The sequence below is a fragment of the Pleurodeles waltl genome, unplaced genomic scaffold (assembly GCF_031143425.1).
Source record: "Pleurodeles waltl isolate 20211129_DDA unplaced genomic scaffold, aPleWal1.hap1.20221129 scaffold_380, whole genome shotgun sequence".
Taxonomy (NCBI): domain Eukaryota; kingdom Metazoa; phylum Chordata; class Amphibia; order Caudata; family Salamandridae; genus Pleurodeles; species Pleurodeles waltl.
Window position 1 is genome coordinate 54573 of NW_027150087.1, and position 17879 is coordinate 72451.

Here is a 17879-nt window from a genome sequence, read left to right on the forward strand (position 1 = left end):
CACGTCAGTATGCAGGTATGGACCGAGTGTATTTTTTGCAGTAGAACGGATAGGCAAAGATGGGAAGGCAGTGGAGCAGAGTGAACTGAGGGAAAGAAAAAGACTGCTGTGAGAGTGAGAACCTCAGCTTAAGTGGCAGCCACCCCTCGTGAGTAGTCGTGGCCGAGTGGTTAAGGCGATGGACTTGAAATCCATTGGGGTGTCCCCGCGCAGGTTCAAATCCTGCCGACTACGTCGGTGCTCTTTCACAATGATGTGTTAGGTTTTTCCTTGGATGCCTCCTTTCCCAGGAATAAGCATGTATTATTCAACAACGTTGAGAGCACAGGTAAAACAAAGACAAGAATGTGAAACAATGCACTGTGCAATGCCAGCATGAAAACTCTCAAGGAGTACGCTGCCCAGGCCTACAGCTTCTCAGACACTGTGTCTGTCTATTTTGGGGAGCTGCAGAGAAGCCTTGCCTGTGCTTTTCGAGCCTGCTGTCTGGGGTGAGTGCCTGGATAAATTGTTTTTGGGAAGGACAAGGCATCTAGCTCCTCTACAGGGGTCAATTTAGGAGGTTGGTGGGAAGCACAGGAAGGGGCAGGAAGGAAGCTCTCTGCTGTTGCTTCTCGGCCTAGGCAGAGCTGCAGGTGTGGTTAAAAAGGATTGGCGTTTGGCCAGGTCCCAGACCACAGTGCAACCTAGGGCAACAAGAGAGGTGAGGCTACTGAGGCCCTTACCCTGAGCCTTCTGACCCCACCGCCCCTTTGGCCCCGATCGGCCACGATCGGCCAAAACCTCTCTATAAGGGCTAAAGGTGATTATTATATATGCCTGAGTAACTTAGGGTCCCTCGCATAAATGGACTCCTGCTGAAGGAGCTCGCCTTTGCTTTGGGACTGGCCCAACACGGCCTTGCTCTCCTCAACAAACCTGCCACCAGCCAGGAGGCTGAATGGCTTGCAGAAGGACACTCCCAGGTATGCCCAAGCACTTCATTTGCATAGAGACTACCCTCTCTTGGGCCCGCCTCCACTCACCTATTAAGTAATGTGGCTAGAATATCAAGACAGAAAGAGGAGCAGGGCCTGACAGCCTTTCAAAGGCTCAACTGAGGTGCTGGGCTGACGGCTGGGATCACCAAAGCCTGGGATGACTCCAATATGGAAGCAGAAGCCTTAGGGCAAACAAAGGTCAGCAGTTGATGTGCTGTAAAGAAGAAGGGCTGCAGAGGGCCTCAGCAAAGCCTTCGGAATACTTGTGGATTGGCAGGAGTGCCTATATTTGTTTTTTGAGAAGCACCTTGCCAGTGCAAAGGATTGCTGAGGAAGAGGAAGGAGCAGAGCGGAATGACTGGAGCCAGTGAGGTTGCCTGTGAAGACATGAAGGGCTATGTTGAAAGGGGCACCGCTTGCAGAGCCAAGTAGTCGTTACCAAGTGGTTAAGGCGATGGACTAGATATCATTTGGCGTCTCCACGAGTATGTTCAAATCCTGCCGACTACGTCAGATGACATTTTTGGGATTCCTCTTCAGGGCCTCCTGCGTGGGAGAACAAGGGAGCAGCCTCTATGCAAAGCAGTCAGTAAAACAGAATATGAAGCAAAGACCATTAAAGCCACAGAAGAAAGATATGAACCCAGGCCAAATGCATCCTGCTCCCCCTCCCTCACCTGTCAGGCACTAGTCTGCAGAGAAACTGAACACGCCCACTCTCCTCCAAGGAGAATTCAGCTCAGGAAACGCCTAGCCACAGGCCCTAGATTGGACGAGGCACTTCTTTTCATACCTGTAAAGACCAACCCGTCTCTCTGTGGAGTCCATTCATGGCCTCCAAGACAGAAGTTTTGCCATGGTGCCTATCGTGGCTGCCATCTCCCTGACGTTAAAGCTACCACCTCTTCCGGCCTGATTTTTTTCCCCCGTCTCAAAACATGAACATACAAGGAGTGCTAATTTCACATGCATGCCTGCTTTTAGCTTGAGACGCTTTAGAAAGTCTTCTGTGGAATAGGAATGATGTATAGGAGAGCAGGGAAAATGGTCCAGTGAACGGAAAGAAAAAAGACTACGGATGGAGGTAAAGTGCCCTGTTGAGATTCACTTGTGTGGGTAGTTGTGGCCGAGTGGTTAAGGCGATGGACTAGAAATCCATTGGGGTATCCCCGCGCAGGTTCGAATCCTGCCAACTACGCTGTCCCTTTTGTGAACAGTATTTTCCCATAATTCTTTGAAATACCTACTGGCATAAATGCGGGCTCCAAAAGCAGGACTAATAGGGTCAGCGGCCTGGGAGGGCTCAAACTTTTGCCATTGTGGCCTTCCTCTCTAGAAAAGGACTGCTTCTGTCCAGAGGCTAGACCGCCAGCAGAAATAGAAACGAGCTACGTTGAAAATGGACCATAGCTTTAAGCAAGTAGTCGTGGCCGAGTGGTTAAGGCGATGGACTTGAAATCCATTGGGGTCTCCCCGCGTAGGTTCAAATCCTGCCGACTACGTGCTACTTCACCTTTGGTGATATTTTATACTTCATATTAAATGGCATCTGCACAAGCAGGCCGAATATAGCTATCACTCTCAATAGAGCTAAGGAAGGCGAAACACTGGGCAGGGAATGGGATCAAAAGAGTGGCCGGAGAAGGCATGAGACTACCTGTCTGGCACTCCTGCCACTTGTGCACCCCAGCTGTCGAGAAGACACATGTCGAGTAATAGCCAAGGAGATTGGGAAAGAACTTCAGTTATCATCTCGCCAGTAAGTTCCATCTGAGGTATCAGATGCATGAAGGAAGTAGCCTTATTGGGGCGTCTGACAGTGTCATTATTTTCCTAAAGTGTCATAACTGCATTCTTTTACAACCTCCTTTTTGCTTTTCTCTGGCCAGGAACATGAACTTTATAATAGTGCCTTTGAGTCACGTCAGTATGCAGGTATGGACCGAGTGTATTTTTTGCAGTAGAACGGATAGGCAAAGATGGGAAGGCAGTGGAGCAGAGTGAACTGAGGGAAAGAAAAAGACTGCTGTGAGAGTGAGAACCTCAGCTTAAGTGGCAGCCACCCCTCGTGAGTAGTCGTGGCCGAGTGGTTAAGGCGATGGACTCGAAATCCATTGGGGTGTCCCCGCGCAGGTTCAAATCCTGCCGACTACGTCGGTGCTCTTTCACAATGATGTGTTAGGTTTTTCCTTGGATGCCTCCTTTCCCAGGAATAAGCATGTATTATTCAACAACGTTGAGAGCACAGGTAAAACAAAGACAAGAATGTGAAACAATGCACTGTGCAATGCCAGCATGAAAACTCTCAAGGAGTACGCTGCCCAGGCCTACAGCTTCTCAGACACTGTGTCTGTCTATTTTGGGGAGCTGCAGAGAAGCCTTGCCTGTGCTTTTCGAGCCTGCTGTCTGGGGTGAGTGCCTGGATAAATTGTTTTTGGGAAGGACAAGGCATCTAGCTCCTCTACAGGGGTCAATTTAGGAGGTTGGTGGGAAGCACAGGAAGGGGCAGGAAGGAAGCTCTCTGCTGTTGCTTCTCGGCCTAGGCAGAGCTGCAGGTGTGGTTAAAAAGGATTGGCGTTTGGCCAGGTCCCAGACCACAGTGCAACCTAGGGCAACAAGAGAGGTGAGGCTACTGAGGCCCTTACCCTGAGCCTTCTGACCCCACCGCCCCTTTGGCCCCGATCGGCCACGATCGGCCAAAACCTCTCTATAAGGGCTAAAGGTGATTATTATATATGCCTGAGTAACTTAGGGTCCCTCGCATAAATGGACTCCTGCTGAAGGAGCTCGCCTTTGCTTTGGGACTGGCCCAACACGGCCTTGCTCTCCTCAACAAACCTGCCACCAGCCAGGAGGCTGAATGGCTTGCAGAAGGACACTCCCAGGTATGCCCAAGCACTTCATTTGCATAGAGACTACCCTCTCTTGGGCCCGCCTCCACTCACCTATTAAGTAATGTGGCTAGAATATCAAGACAGAAAGAGGAGCAGGGCCTGACAGCCTTTCAAAGGCTCAACTGAGGTGCTGGGCTGACGGCTGGGATCACCAAAGCCTGGGATGACTCCAATATGGAAGCAGAAGCCTTAGGGCAAACAAAGGTCAGCAGTTGATGTGCTGTAAAGAAGAAGGGCTGCAGAGGGCCTCAGCAAAGCCTTCGGAATACTTGTGGATTGGCAGGAGTGCCTATATTTGTTTTTTGAGAAGCACCTTGCCAGTGCAAAGGATTGCTGAGGAAGAGGAAGGAGCAGAGCGGAATGACTGGAGCCAGTGAGGTTGCCTGTGAAGACAGGAAGGGCTATGTTGAAAGGGGCACCGCTTGCAGAGCCAAGTAGTCGTTACCAAGTGGTTAAGGCGATGGACTAGATATCATTTGGCGTCTCCACGAGTATGTTCAAATCCTGCCGACTACGTCAGATGACATTTTTGGGATTCCTCTTCAGGGCCTCCTGCGTGGGAGAACAAGGGAGCAGCCTCTATGCAAAGCAGTCAGTAAAACAGAATATGAAGCAAAGACCATTAAAGCCACAGAAGAAAGATATGAACCCAGGCCAAATGCATCCTGCTCCCCCTCCCTCACCTGTCAGGCACTAGTCTGCAGAGAAACTGAACACGCCCACTCTCCTCCAAGGAGAATTCAGCTCAGGAAACGCCTAGCCACAGGCCCTAGATTGGACGAGGCACTTCTTTTCATACCTGTAAAGACCAACCCGTCTCTCTGTGGAGTCCATTCATGGCCTCCAAGACAGAAGTTTTGCCATGGTGCCTATCGTGGCTGCCATCTCCCTGACGTTAAAGCTACCACCTCTTCCGGCCTGATTTTTTTCCCCCGTCTCAAAACATGAACATACAAGGAGTGCTAATTTCACATGCATGCCTGCTTTTAGCTTGAGACGCTTTAGAAAGTCTTCTGTGGAATAGGAATGATGTATAGGAGAGCAGGGAAAATGGTCCAGTGAACGGAAAGAAAAAAGACTACGGATGGAGGTAAAGTGCCCTGTTGAGATTCACTTGTGTGGGTAGTTGTGGCCGAGTGGTTAAGGCGATGGACTAGAAATCCATTGGGGTATCCCCGCGCAGGTTCGAATCCTGCCAACTACGCTGTCCCTTTTGTGAACAGTATTTTCCCATAATTCTTTGAAATACCTTCTGGCATAAATGCGGGCTCCAAAAGCAGGACTAATAGGGTCAGCGGCCTGGGAGGGCTCAAACTTTTGCCATTGTGGCCTTCCTCTCTAGAAAAGGACTGCTTCTGTCCAGAGGCTAGACCGCCAGCAGAAATAGAAACGAGCTACGTTGAAAATGGACCATAGCTTTTAGCAAGTAGTCGTGGCCGAGTGGTTAAGGCGATGGACTTGAAATCCATTGGGGTCTCCCCGCGTAGGTTCAAATCCTGCCGACTACGTGCTACTTCACCTTTGGTGATATTTTATACTTCATATTAAATGGCATCTGCACAAGCAGGCCGAATATAGCTATCACTCTCAATAGAGCTAAGGAAGGCGAAACACTGGGCAGGGAATGGGATCAAAAGAGTGGCCGGAGAAGGCATGAGACTACCTGTCTGGCACTCCTGCCACTTGTGCACCCCAGCTGTCGAGAAGACACATGTCGAGTAATAGCCAAGGAGATTGGGAAAGAACTTCAGTTATCATCTCGCCAGTAAGTTCCATCTGAGGTATCAGATGCATGAAGGAAGTAGCCTTATTGGGGCGTCTGACAGTGTCATTATTTTCCTAAAGTGTCATAACTGCATTCTTTTACAACCTCCTTTTTGCTTTTCTCTGGCCAGGAACATGAACTTTATAATAGTGCCTTTGAGTCACGTCAGTATGCAGGTATGGACCGAGTGTATTTTTTGCAGTAGAACGGATAGGCAAAGATGGGAAGGCAGTGGAGCAGAGTGAACTGAGGGAAAGAAAAAGACTGCTGTGAGAGTGAGAACCTCAGCTTAAGTGGCAGCCACCCCTCGTGAGTAGTCGTGGCCGAGTGGTTAAGGCGATGGACTCGAAATCCATTGGGGTGTCCCCGCGCAGGTTCAAATCCTGCCGACTACGTCGGTGCTCTTTCACAATGATGTGTTAGGTTTTTCCTTGGATGCCTCCTTTCCCAGGAATAAGCATGTATTATTCAACAACGTTGAGAGCACAGGTAAAACAAAGACAAGAATGTGAAACAATGCACTGTGCAATGCCAGCATGAAAACTCTCAAGGAGTACGCTGCCCAGGCCTACAGCTTCTCAGACACTGTGTCTGTCTATTTTGGGGAGCTGCAGAGAAGCCTTGCCTGTGCTTTTCGAGCCTGCTGTCTGGGGTGAGTGCCTGGATAAATTGTTTTTGGGAAGGACAAGGCATCTAGCTCCTCTACAGGGGTCAATTTAGGAGGTTGGTGGGAAGCACAGGAAGGGGCAGGAAGGAAGCTCTCTGCTGTTGCTTCTCGGCCTAGGCAGAGCTGCAGGTGTGGTTAAAAAGGATTGGCGTTTGGCCAGGTCCCAGACCACAGTGCAACCTAGGGCAACAAGAGAGGTGAGGCTACTGAGGCCCTTACCCTGAGCCTTCTGACCCCACCGCCCCTTTGGCCCCGATCGGCCACGATCGGCCAAAACCTCTCTATAAGGGCTAAAGGTGATTATTATATATGCCTGAGTAACTTAGGGTCCCTCGCATAAATGGACTCCTGCTGAAGGAGCTCGCCTTTGCTTTGGGACTGGCCCAACACGGCCTTGCTCTCCTCAACAAACCTGCCACCAGCCAGGAGGCTGAATGGCTTGCAGAAGGACACTCCCAGGTATGCCCAAGCACTTCATTTGCATAGAGACTACCCTCTCTTGGGCCCGCCTCCACTCACCTATTAAGTAATGTGGCTAGAATATCAAGACAGAAAGAGGAGCAGGGCCTGACAGCCTTTCAAAGGCTCAACTGAGGTGCTGGGCTGACGGCTGGGATCACCAAAGCCTGGGATGACTCCAATATGGAAGCAGAAGCCTTAGGGCAAACAAAGGTCAGCAGTTGATGTGCTGTAAAGAAGAAGGGCTGCAGAGGGCCTCAGCAAAGCCTTCGGAATACTTGTGGATTGGCAGGAGTGCCTATATTTGTTTTTTGAGAAGCACCTTGCCAGTGCAAAGGATTGCTGAGGAAGAGGAAGGAGCAGAGCGGAATGACTGGAGCCAGTGAGGTTGCCTGTGAAGACAGGAAGGGCTATGTTGAAAGGGGCACCGCTTGCAGAGCCAAGTAGTCGTTACCAAGTGGTTAAGGCGATGGACTAGATATCATTTGGCGTCTCCACGAGTATGTTCAAATCCTGCCGACTACGTCAGATGACATTTTTGGGATTCCTCTTCAGGGCCTCCTGCGTGGGAGAACAAGGGAGCAGCCTCTATGCAAAGCAGTCAGTAAAACAGAATATGAAGCAAAGACCATTAAAGCCACAGAAGAAAGATATGAACCCAGGCCAAATGCATCCTGCTCCCCCTCCCTCACCTGTCAGGCACTAGTCTGCAGAGAAACTGAACACGCCCACTCTCCTCCAAGGAGAATTCAGCTCAGGAAACGCCTAGCCACAGGCCCTAGATTGGACGAGGCACTTCTTTTCATACCTGTAAAGACCAACCCGTCTCTCTGTGGAGTCCATTCATGGCCTCCAAGACAGAAGTTTTGCCATGGTGCCTATCGTGGCTGCCATCTCCCTGACGTTAAAGCTACCACCTCTTCCGGCCTGATTTTTTTCCCCCGTCTCAAAACATGAACATACAAGGAGTGCTAATTTCACATGCATGCCTGCTTTTAGCTTGAGACGCTTTAGAAAGTCTTCTGTGGAATAGGAATGATGTATAGGAGAGCAGGGAAAATGGTCCAGTGAACGGAAAGAAAAAAGACTACGGATGGAGGTAAAGTGCCCTGTTGAGATTCACTTGTGTGGGTAGTTGTGGCCGAGTGGTTAAGGCGATGGACTAGAAATCCATTGGGGTATCCCCGCGCAGGTTCGAATCCTGCCAACTACGCTGTCCCTTTTGTGAACAGTATTTTCCCATAATTCTTTGAAATACCTACTGGCATAAATGCGGGCTCCAAAAGCAGGACTAATAGGGTCAGCGGCCTGGGAGGGCTCAAACTTTTGCCATTGTGGCCTTCCTCTCTAGAAAAGGACTGCTTCTGTCCAGAGGCTAGACCGCCAGCAGAAATAGAAACGAGCTACGTTGAAAATGGACCATAGCTTTAAGCAAGTAGTCGTGGCCGAGTGGTTAAGGCGATGGACTTGAAATCCATTGGGGTCTCCCCGCGTAGGTTCAAATCCTGCCGACTACGTGCTACTTCACCTTTGGTGATATTTTATACTTCATATTAAATGGCATCTGCACAAGCAGGCCGAATATAGCTATCACTCTCAATAGAGCTAAGGAAGGCGAAACACTGGGCAGGGAATGGGATCAAAAGAGTGGCCGGAGAAGGCATGAGACTACCTGTCTGGCACTCCTGCCACTTGTGCACCCCAGCTGTCGAGAAGACACATGTCGAGTAATAGCCAAGGAGATTGGGAAAGAACTTCAGTTATCATCTCGCCAGTAAGTTCCATCTGAGGTATCAGATGCATGAAGGAAGTAGCCTTAGTGGGGCGTCTGACAGTGTCATTATTTTCCTAAAGTGTCATAACTGCATTCTTTTACAACCTCCTTTTTGCTTTTCTCTGGCCAGGAACATGAACTTTATAATAGTGCCTTTGAGTCACGTCAGTATGCAGGTATGGACCGAGTGTATTTTTTGCAGTAGAACGGATAGGCAAAGATGGGAAGGCAGTGGAGCAGAGTGAACTGAGGGAAAGAAAAAGACTGCTGTGAGAGTGAGAACCTCAGCTTAAGTGGCAGCCACCCCTCGTGAGTAGTCGTGGCCGAGTGGTTAAGGCGATGGACTCGAAATCCATTGGGGTGTCCCCGCGCAGGTTCAAATCCTGCCGACTACGTCGGTGCTCTTTCACAATGATGTGTTAGGTTTTTCCTTGGATGCCTCCTTTCCCAGGAATAAGCATGTATTATTCAACAACGTTGAGAGCACAGGTAAAACAAAGACAAGAATGTGAAACAATGCACTGTGCAATGCCAGCATGAAAACTCTCAAGGAGTACGCTGCCCAGGCCTACAGCTTCTCAGACACTGTGTCTGTCTATTTTGGGGAGCTGCAGAGAAGCCTTGCCTGTGCTTTTCGAGCCTGCTGTCTGGGGTGAGTGCCTGGATAAATTGTTTTTGGGAAGGACAAGGCATCTAGCTCCTCTACAGGGGTCAATTTAGGAGGTTGGTGGGAAGCACAGGAAGGGGCAGGAAGGAAGCTCTCTGCTGTTGCTTCTCGGCCTAGGCAGAGCTGCAGGTGTGGTTAAAAAGGATTGGCGTTTGGCCAGGTCCCAGACCACAGTGCAACCTAGGGCAACAAGAGAGGTGAGGCTACTGAGGCCCTTACCCTGAGCCTTCTGACCCCACCGCCCCTTTGGCCCCGATCGGCCACGATCGGCCAAAACCTCTCTATAAGGGCTAAAGGTGATTATTATATATGCCTGAGTAACTTAGGGTCCCTCGCATAAATGGACTCCTGCTGAAGGAGCTCGCCTTTGCTTTGGGACTGGCCCAACACGGCCTTGCTCTCCTCAACAAACCTGCCACCAGCCAGGAGGCTGAATGGCTTGCAGAAGGACACTCCCAGGTATGCCCAAGCACTTCATTTGCATAGAGACTACCCTCTCTTGGGCCCGCCTCCACTCACCTATTAAGTAATGTGGCTAGAATATCAAGACAGAAAGAGGAGCAGGGCCTGACAGCCTTTCAAAGGCTCAACTGAGGTGCTGGGCTGACGGCTGGGATCACCAAAGCCTGGGATGACTCCAATATGGAAGCAGAAGCCTTAGGGCAAACAAAGGTCAGCAGTTGATGTGCTGTAAAGAAGAAGGGCTGCAGAGGGCCTCAGCAAAGCCTTCGGAATACTTGTGGATTGGCAGGAGTGCCTATATTTGTTTTTTGAGAAGCACCTTGCCAGTGCAAAGGATTGCTGAGGAAGAGGAAGGAGCAGAGCGGAATGACTGGAGCCAGTGAGGTTGCCTGTGAAGACAGGAAGGGCTATGTTGAAAGGGGCACCGCTTGCAGAGCCAAGTAGTCGTTACCAAGTGGTTAAGGCGATGGACTAGATATCATTTGGCGTCTCCACGAGTATGTTCAAATCCTGCCGACTACGTCAGATGACATTTTTGGGATTCCTCTTCAGGGCCTCCTGCGTGGGAGAACAAGGGAGCAGCCTCTATGCAAAGCAGTCAGTAAAACAGAATATGAAGCAAAGACCATTAAAGCCACAGAAGAAAGATATGAACCCAGGCCAAATGCATCCTGCTCCCCCTCCCTCACCTGTCAGGCACTAGTCTGCAGAGAAACTGAACACGCCCACTCTCCTCCAAGGAGAATTCAGCTCAGGAAACGCCTAGCCACAGGCCCTAGATTGGACGAGGCACTTCTTTTCATACCTGTAAAGACCAACCCGTCTCTCTGTGGAGTCCATTCATGGCCTCCAAGACAGAAGTTTTGCCATGGTGCCTATCGTGGCTGCCATCTCCCTGACGTTAAAGCTACCACCTCTTCCGGCCTGATTTTTTTCCCCCGTCTCAAAACATGAACATACAAGGAGTGCTAATTTCACATGCATGCCTGCTTTTAGCTTGAGACGCTTTAGAAAGTCTTCTGTGGAATAGGAATGATGTATAGGAGAGCAGGGAAAATGGTCCAGTGAACGGAAAGAAAAAAGACTACGGATGGAGGTAAAGTGCCCTGTTGAGATTCACTTGTGTGGGTAGTTGTGGCCGAGTGGTTAAGGCGATGGACTAGAAATCCATTGGGGTATCCCCGCGCAGGTTCGAATCCTGCCAACTACGCTGTCCCTTTTGTGAACAGTATTTTCCCATAATTCTTTGAAATACCTTCTGGCATAAATGCGGGCTCCAAAAGCAGGACTAATAGGGTCAGCGGCCTGGGAGGGCTCAAACTTTTGCCATTGTGGCCTTCCTCTCTAGAAAAGGACTGCTTCTGTCCAGAGGCTAGACCGCCAGCAGAAATAGAAACGAGCTACGTTGAAAATGGACCATAGCTTTAAGCAAGTAGTCGTGGCCGAGTGGTTAAGGCGATGGACTTGAAATCCATTGGGGTCTCCCCGCGTAGGTTCAAATCCTGCCGACTACGTGCTACTTCACCTTTGGTGATATTTTATACTTCATATTAAATGGCATCTGCACAAGCAGGCCGAATATAGCTATCACTCTCAATAGAGCTAAGGAAGGCGAAACACTGGGCAGGGAATGGGATCAAAAGAGTGGCCGGAGAAGGCATGAGACTACCTGTCTGGCACTCCTGCCACTTGTGCACCCCAGCTGTCGAGAAGACACATGTCGAGTAATAGCCAAGGAGATTGGGAAAGAACTTCAGTTATCATCTCGCCAGTAAGTTCCATCTGAGGTATCAGATGCATGAAGGAAGTAGCCTTATTGGGGCGTCTGACAGTGTCATTATTTTCCTAAAGTGTCATAACTGCATTCTTTTACAACCTCCTTTTTGCTTTTCTCTGGCCAGGAACATGAACTTTATAATAGTGCCTTTGAGTCACGTCAGTATGCAGGTATGGACCGAGTGTATTTTTTGCAGTAGAACGGATAGGCAAAGATGGGAAGGCAGTGGAGCAGAGTGAACTGAGGGAAAGAAAAAGACTGCTGTGAGAGTGAGAACCTCAGCTTAAGTGGCAGCCACCCCTCGTGAGTAGTCGTGGCCGAGTGGTTAAGGCGATGGACTTGAAATCCATTGGGGTGTCCCCGCGCAGGTTCAAATCCTGCCGACTACGTCGGTGCTCTTTCACAATGATGTGTTAGGTTTTTCCTTGGATGCCTCCTTTCCCAGGAATAAGCATGTATTATTCAACAACGTTGAGAGCACAGGTAAAACAAAGACAAGAATGTGAAACAATGCACTGTGCAATGCCAGCATGAAAACTCTCAAGGAGTACGCTGCCCAGGCCTACAGCTTCTCAGACACTGTGTCTGTCTATTTTGGGGAGCTGCAGAGAAGCCTTGCCTGTGCTTTTCGAGCCTGCTGTCTGGGGTGAGTGCCTGGATAAATTGTTTTTGGGAAGGACAAGGCATCTAGCTCCTCTACAGGGGTCAATTTAGGAGGTTGGTGGGAAGCACAGGAAGGGGCAGGAAGGAAGCTCTCTGCTGTTGCTTCTCGGCCTAGGCAGAGCTGCAGGTGTGGTTAAAAAGGATTGGCGTTTGGCCAGGTCCCAGACCACAGTGCAACCTAGGGCAACAAGAGAGGTGAGGCTACTGAGGCCCTTACCCTGAGCCTTCTGACCCCACCGCCCCTTTGGCCCCGATCGGCCACGATCGGCCAAAACCTCTCTATAAGGGCTAAAGGTGATTATTATATATGCCTGAGTAACTTAGGGTCCCTCGCATAAATGGACTCCTGCTGAAGGAGCTCGCCTTTGCTTTGGGACTGGCCCAACACGGCCTTGCTCTCCTCAACAAACCTGCCACCAGCCAGGAGGCTGAATGGCTTGCAGAAGGACACTCCCAGGTATGCCCAAGCACTTCATTTGCATAGAGACTACCCTCTCTTGGGCCCGCCTCCACTCACCTATTAAGTAATGTGGCTAGAATATCAAGACAGAAAGAGGAGCAGGGCCTGACAGCCTTTCAAAGGCTCAACTGAGGTGCTGGGCTGACGGCTGGGATCACCAAAGCCTGGGATGACTCCAATATGGAAGCAGAAGCCTTAGGGCAAACAAAGGTCAGCAGTTGATGTGCTGTAAAGAAGAAGGGCTGCAGAGGGCCTCAGCAAAGCCTTCGGAATACTTGTGGATTGGCAGGAGTGCCTATATTTGTTTTTTGAGAAGCACCTTGCCAGTGCAAAGGATTGCTGAGGAAGAGGAAGGAGCAGAGCGGAATGACTGGAGCCAGTGAGGTTGCCTGTGAAGACATGAAGGGCTATGTTGAAAGGGGCACCGCTTGCAGAGCCAAGTAGTCGTTACCAAGTGGTTAAGGCGATGGACTAGATATCATTTGGCGTCTCCACGAGTATGTTCAAATCCTGCCGACTACGTCAGATGACATTTTTGGGATTCCTCTTCAGGGCCTCCTGCGTGGGAGAACAAGGGAGCAGCCTCTATGCAAAGCAGTCAGTAAAACAGAATATGAAGCAAAGACCATTAAAGCCACAGAAGAAAGATATGAACCCAGGCCAAATGCATCCTGCTCCCCCTCCCTCACCTGTCAGGCACTAGTCTGCAGAGAAACTGAACACGCCCACTCTCCTCCAAGGAGAATTCAGCTCAGGAAACGCCTAGCCACAGGCCCTAGATTGGACGAGGCACTTCTTTTCATACCTGTAAAGACCAACCCGTCTCTCTGTGGAGTCCATTCATGGCCTCCAAGACAGAAGTTTTGCCATGGTGCCTATCGTGGCTGCCATCTCCCTGACGTTAAAGCTACCACCTCTTCCGGCCTGATTTTTTTCCCCCGTCTCAAAACATGAACATACAAGGAGTGCTAATTTCACATGCATGCCTGCTTTTAGCTTGAGACGCTTTAGAAAGTCTTCTGTGGAATAGGAATGATGTATAGGAGAGCAGGGAAAATGGTCCAGTGAACGGAAAGAAAAAAGACTACGGATGGAGGTAAAGTGCCCTGTTGAGATTCACTTGTGTGGGTAGTTGTGGCCGAGTGGTTAAGGCGATGGACTAGAAATCCATTGGGGTATCCCCGCGCAGGTTCGAATCCTGCCAACTACGCTGTCCCTTTTGTGAACAGTATTTTCCCATAATTCTTTGAAATACCTACTGGCATAAATGCGGGCTCCAAAAGCAGGACTAATAGGGTCAGCGGCCTGGGAGGGCTCAAACTTTTGCCATTGTGGCCTTCCTCTCTAGAAAAGGACTGCTTCTGTCCAGAGGCTAGACCGCCAGCAGAAATAGAAACGAGCTACGTTGAAAATGGACCATAGCTTTAAGCAAGTAGTCGTGGCCGAGTGGTTAAGGCGATGGACTTGAAATCCATTGGGGTCTCCCCGCGTAGGTTCAAATCCTGCCGACTACGTGCTACTTCACCTTTGGTGATATTTTATACTTCATATTAAATGGCATCTGCACAAGCAGGCCGAATATAGCTATCACTCTCAATAGAGCTAAGGAAGGCGAAACACTGGGCAGGGAATGGGATCAAAAGAGTGGCCGGAGAAGGCATGAGACTACCTGTCTGGCACTCCTGCCACTTGTGCACCCCAGCTGTCGAGAAGACACATGTCGAGTAATAGCCAAGGAGATTGGGAAAGAACTTCAGTTATCATCTCGCCAGTAAGTTCCATCTGAGGTATCAGATGCATGAAGGAAGTAGCCTTATTGGGGCGTCTGACAGTGTCATTATTTTCCTAAAGTGTCATAACTGCATTCTTTTACAACCTCCTTTTTGCTTTTCTCTGGCCAGGAACATGAACTTTATAATAGTGCCTTTGAGTCACGTCAGTATGCAGGTATGGACCGAGTGTATTTTTTGCAGTAGAACGGATAGGCAAAGATGGGAAGGCAGTGGAGCAGAGTGAACTGAGGGAAAGAAAAAGACTGCTGTGAGAGTGAGAACCTCAGCTTAAGTGGCAGCCACCCCTCGTGAGTAGTCGTGGCCGAGTGGTTAAGGCGATGGACTTGAAATCCATTGGGGTGTCCCCGCGCAGGTTCAAATCCTGCCGACTACGTCGGTGCTCTTTCACAATGATGTGTTAGGTTTTTCCTTGGATGCCTCCTTTCCCAGGAATAAGCATGTATTATTCAACAACGTTGAGAGCACAGGTAAAACAAAGACAAGAATGTGAAACAATGCACTGTGCAATGCCAGCATGAAAACTCTCAAGGAGTACGCTGCCCAGGCCTACAGCTTCTCAGACACTGTGTCTGTCTATTTTGGGGAGCTGCAGAGAAGCCTTGCCTGTGCTTTTCGAGCCTGCTGTCTGGGGTGAGTGCCTGGATAAATTGTTTTTGGGAAGGACAAGGCATCTAGCTCCTCTACAGGGGTCAATTTAGGAGGTTGGTGGGAAGCACAGGAAGGGGCAGGAAGGAAGCTCTCTGCTGTTGCTTCTCGGCCTAGGCAGAGCTGCAGGTGTGGTTAAAAAGGATTGGCGTTTGGCCAGGTCCCAGACCACAGTGCAACCTAGGGCAACAAGAGAGGTGAGGCTACTGAGGCCCTTACCCTGAGCCTTCTGACCCCACCGCCCCTTTGGCCCCGATCGGCCAAAACCTCTCTATAAGGGCTAAAGGTGATTATTATATATGCCTGAGTAACTTAGGGTCCCTCGCATAAATGGACTCCTGCTGAAGGAGCTCGCCTTTGCTTTGGGACTGGCCCAACACGGCCTTGCTCTCCTCAACAAACCTGCCACCAGCCAGGAGGCTGAATGGCTTGCAGAAGGACACTCCCAGGTATGCCCAAGCACTTCATTTGCATAGAGACTACCCTCTCTTGGGCCCGCCTCCACTCACCTATTAAGTAATGTGGCTAGAATATCAAGACAGAAAGAGGAGCAGGGCCTGACAGCCTTTCAAAGGCTCAACTGAGGTGCTGGGCTGACGGCTGGGATCACCAAAGCCTGGGATGACTCCAATATGGAAGCAGAAGCCTTAGGGCAAACAAAGGTCAGCAGTTGATGTGCTGTAAAGAAGAAGGGCTGCAGAGGGCCTCAGCAAAGCCTTCGGAATACTTGTGGATTGGCAGGAGTGCCTATATTTGTTTTTTGAGAAGCACCTTGCCAGTGCAAAGGATTGCTGAGGAAGAGGAAGGAGCAGAGCGGAATGACTGGAGCCAGTGAGGTTGCCTGTGAAGACATGAAGGGCTATGTTGAAAGGGGCACCGCTTGCAGAGCCAAGTAGTCGTTACCAAGTGGTTAAGGCGATGGACTAGATATCATTTGGCGTCTCCACGAGTATGTTCAAATCCTGCCGACTACGTCAGATGACATTTTTGGGATTCCTCTTCAGGGCCTCCTGCGTGGGAGAACAAGGGAGCAGCCTCTATGCAAAGCAGTCAGTAAAACAGAATATGAAGCAAAGACCATTAAAGCCACAGAAGAAAGATATGAACCCAGGCCAAATGCATCCTGCTCCCCCTCCCTCACCTGTCAGGCACTAGTCTGCAGAGAAACTGAACACGCCCACTCTCCTCCAAGGAGAATTCAGCTCAGGAAACGCCTAGCCACAGGCCCTAGATTGGACGAGGCACTTCTTTTCATACCTGTAAAGACCAACCCGTCTCTCTGTGGAGTCCATTCATGGCCTCCAAGACAGAAGTTTTGCCATGGTGCCTATCGTGGCTGCCATCTCCCTGACGTTAAAGCTACCACCTCTTCCGGCCTGATTTTTTTCCCCCGTCTCAAAACATGAACATACAAGGAGTGCTAATTTCACATGCATGCCTGCTTTTAGCTTGAGACGCTTTAGAAAGTCTTCTGTGGAATAGGAATGATGTATAGGAGAGCAGGGAAAATGGTCCAGTGAACGGAAAGAAAAAAGACTACGGATGGAGGTAAAGTGCCCTGTTGAGATTCACTTGTGTGGGTAGTTGTGGCCGAGTGGTTAAGGCGATGGACTAGAAATCCATTGGGGTATCCCCGCGCAGGTTCGAATCCTGCCAACTACGCTGTCCCTTTTGTGAACAGTATTTTCCCATAATTCTTTGAAATACCTACTGGCATAAATGCGGGCTCCAAAAGCAGGACTAATAGGGTCAGCGGCCTGGGAGGGCTCAAACTTTTGCCATTGTGGCCTTCCTCTCTAGAAAAGGACTGCTTCTGTCCAGAGGCTAGACCGCCAGCAGAAATAGAAACGAGCTACGTTGAAAATGGACCATAGCTTTAAGCAAGTAGTCGTGGCCGAGTGGTTAAGGCGATGGACTTGAAATCCATTGGGGTCTCCCCGCGTAGGTTCAAATCCTGCCGACTACGTGCTACTTCACCTTTGGTGATATTTTATACTTCATATTAAATGGCATCTGCACAAGCAGGCCGAATATAGCTATCACTCTCAATAGAGCTAAGGAAGGCGAAACACTGGGCAGGGAATGGGATCAAAAGAGTGGCCGGAGAAGGCATGAGACTACCTGTCTGGCACTCCTGCCACTTGTGCACCCCAGCTGTCGAGAAGACACATGTCGAGTAATAGCCAAGGAGATTGGGAAAGAACTTCAGTTATCATCTCGCCAGTAAGTTCCATCTGAGGTATCAGATGCATGAAGGAAGTAGCCTTAGTGGGGCGTCTGACAGTGTCATTATTTTCCTAAAGTGTCATAACTGCATTCTTTTACAACCTCCTTTTTGCTTTTCTCTGGCCAGGAACATGAACTTTATAATAGTGCCTTTGAGTCACGTCAGTATGCAGGTATGGACCGAGTGTATTTTTTGCAGTAGAACGGATAGGCAAAGATGGGAAGGCAGTGGAGCAGAGTGAACTGAGGGAAAGAAAAAGACTGCTGTGAGAGTGAGAACCTCAGCTTAAGTGGCAGCCACCCCTCGTGAGTAGTCGTGGCCGAGTGGTTAAGGCGATGGACTTGAAATCCATTGGGGTGTCCCCGCGCAGGTTCAAATCCTGCCGACTACGTCGGTGCTCTTTCACAATGATGTGTTAGGTTTTTCCTTGGATGCCTCCTTTCCCAGGAATAAGCATGTATTATTCAACAACGTTGAGAGCACAGGTAAAACAAAGACAAGAATGTGAAACAATGCACTGTGCAATGCCAGCATGAAAACTCTCAAGGAGTACGCTGCCCAGGCCTACAGCTTCTCAGACACTGTGTCTGTCTATTTTGGGGAGCTGCAGAGAAGCCTTGCCTGTGCTTTTCGAGCCTGCTGTCTG

The 17879-nt window shown here is 49.8% G+C and overlaps 19 non-coding genes across 19 annotated transcripts; all 19 read left to right on the forward strand.

The window, feature by feature from the left end:
• The first annotated feature begins 152 nt into the window (after positions 1 to 152).
• Positions 153 to 234, forward strand: TRNAS-UGA (transfer RNA serine (anticodon UGA)). Its single transcript has one exon. It is a non-coding gene; the product is annotated as a tRNA-Ser (tRNA).
• A 1862-nt stretch (positions 235 to 2096) lies between these two features.
• Positions 2097 to 2178, forward strand: TRNAS-AGA (transfer RNA serine (anticodon AGA)). Its single transcript has one exon. It is a non-coding gene; the product is annotated as a tRNA-Ser (tRNA).
• A 222-nt stretch (positions 2179 to 2400) lies between these two features.
• Positions 2401 to 2482, forward strand: TRNAS-UGA (transfer RNA serine (anticodon UGA)). The gene has a single exon. It is a non-coding gene; the product is annotated as a tRNA-Ser (tRNA).
• A 570-nt stretch (positions 2483 to 3052) lies between these two features.
• TRNAS-CGA (transfer RNA serine (anticodon CGA)) lies at positions 3053 to 3134 on the forward strand. The gene has a single exon. It is a non-coding gene; the product is annotated as a tRNA-Ser (tRNA).
• A 1862-nt stretch (positions 3135 to 4996) lies between these two features.
• On the forward strand, positions 4997 to 5078 carry TRNAS-AGA (transfer RNA serine (anticodon AGA)). The gene has a single exon. It is a non-coding gene; the product is annotated as a tRNA-Ser (tRNA).
• Positions 5079 to 5300: 222 nt separating this feature from the next.
• On the forward strand, positions 5301 to 5382 carry TRNAS-UGA (transfer RNA serine (anticodon UGA)). Its single transcript has one exon. It is a non-coding gene; the product is annotated as a tRNA-Ser (tRNA).
• Positions 5383 to 5952: 570 nt separating this feature from the next.
• Positions 5953 to 6034, forward strand: TRNAS-CGA (transfer RNA serine (anticodon CGA)). The gene has a single exon. It is a non-coding gene; the product is annotated as a tRNA-Ser (tRNA).
• A 1862-nt stretch (positions 6035 to 7896) lies between these two features.
• Positions 7897 to 7978, forward strand: TRNAS-AGA (transfer RNA serine (anticodon AGA)). The gene has a single exon. It is a non-coding gene; the product is annotated as a tRNA-Ser (tRNA).
• Positions 7979 to 8200: 222 nt separating this feature from the next.
• On the forward strand, positions 8201 to 8282 carry TRNAS-UGA (transfer RNA serine (anticodon UGA)). Its single transcript has one exon. It is a non-coding gene; the product is annotated as a tRNA-Ser (tRNA).
• A 570-nt stretch (positions 8283 to 8852) lies between these two features.
• Positions 8853 to 8934, forward strand: TRNAS-CGA (transfer RNA serine (anticodon CGA)). Its single transcript has one exon. It is a non-coding gene; the product is annotated as a tRNA-Ser (tRNA).
• Positions 8935 to 10796: 1862 nt separating this feature from the next.
• Positions 10797 to 10878, forward strand: TRNAS-AGA (transfer RNA serine (anticodon AGA)). Its single transcript has one exon. It is a non-coding gene; the product is annotated as a tRNA-Ser (tRNA).
• Positions 10879 to 11100: 222 nt separating this feature from the next.
• On the forward strand, positions 11101 to 11182 carry TRNAS-UGA (transfer RNA serine (anticodon UGA)). Its single transcript has one exon. It is a non-coding gene; the product is annotated as a tRNA-Ser (tRNA).
• A 570-nt stretch (positions 11183 to 11752) lies between these two features.
• On the forward strand, positions 11753 to 11834 carry TRNAS-UGA (transfer RNA serine (anticodon UGA)). Its single transcript has one exon. It is a non-coding gene; the product is annotated as a tRNA-Ser (tRNA).
• A 1862-nt stretch (positions 11835 to 13696) lies between these two features.
• TRNAS-AGA (transfer RNA serine (anticodon AGA)) lies at positions 13697 to 13778 on the forward strand. Its single transcript has one exon. It is a non-coding gene; the product is annotated as a tRNA-Ser (tRNA).
• Positions 13779 to 14000: 222 nt separating this feature from the next.
• On the forward strand, positions 14001 to 14082 carry TRNAS-UGA (transfer RNA serine (anticodon UGA)). The gene has a single exon. It is a non-coding gene; the product is annotated as a tRNA-Ser (tRNA).
• A 570-nt stretch (positions 14083 to 14652) lies between these two features.
• Positions 14653 to 14734, forward strand: TRNAS-UGA (transfer RNA serine (anticodon UGA)). Its single transcript has one exon. It is a non-coding gene; the product is annotated as a tRNA-Ser (tRNA).
• A 1852-nt stretch (positions 14735 to 16586) lies between these two features.
• On the forward strand, positions 16587 to 16668 carry TRNAS-AGA (transfer RNA serine (anticodon AGA)). The gene has a single exon. It is a non-coding gene; the product is annotated as a tRNA-Ser (tRNA).
• A 222-nt stretch (positions 16669 to 16890) lies between these two features.
• Positions 16891 to 16972, forward strand: TRNAS-UGA (transfer RNA serine (anticodon UGA)). Its single transcript has one exon. It is a non-coding gene; the product is annotated as a tRNA-Ser (tRNA).
• Positions 16973 to 17542: 570 nt separating this feature from the next.
• Positions 17543 to 17624, forward strand: TRNAS-UGA (transfer RNA serine (anticodon UGA)). Its single transcript has one exon. It is a non-coding gene; the product is annotated as a tRNA-Ser (tRNA).
• The last annotated feature ends 255 nt before the right edge of the window (positions 17625 to 17879 follow it).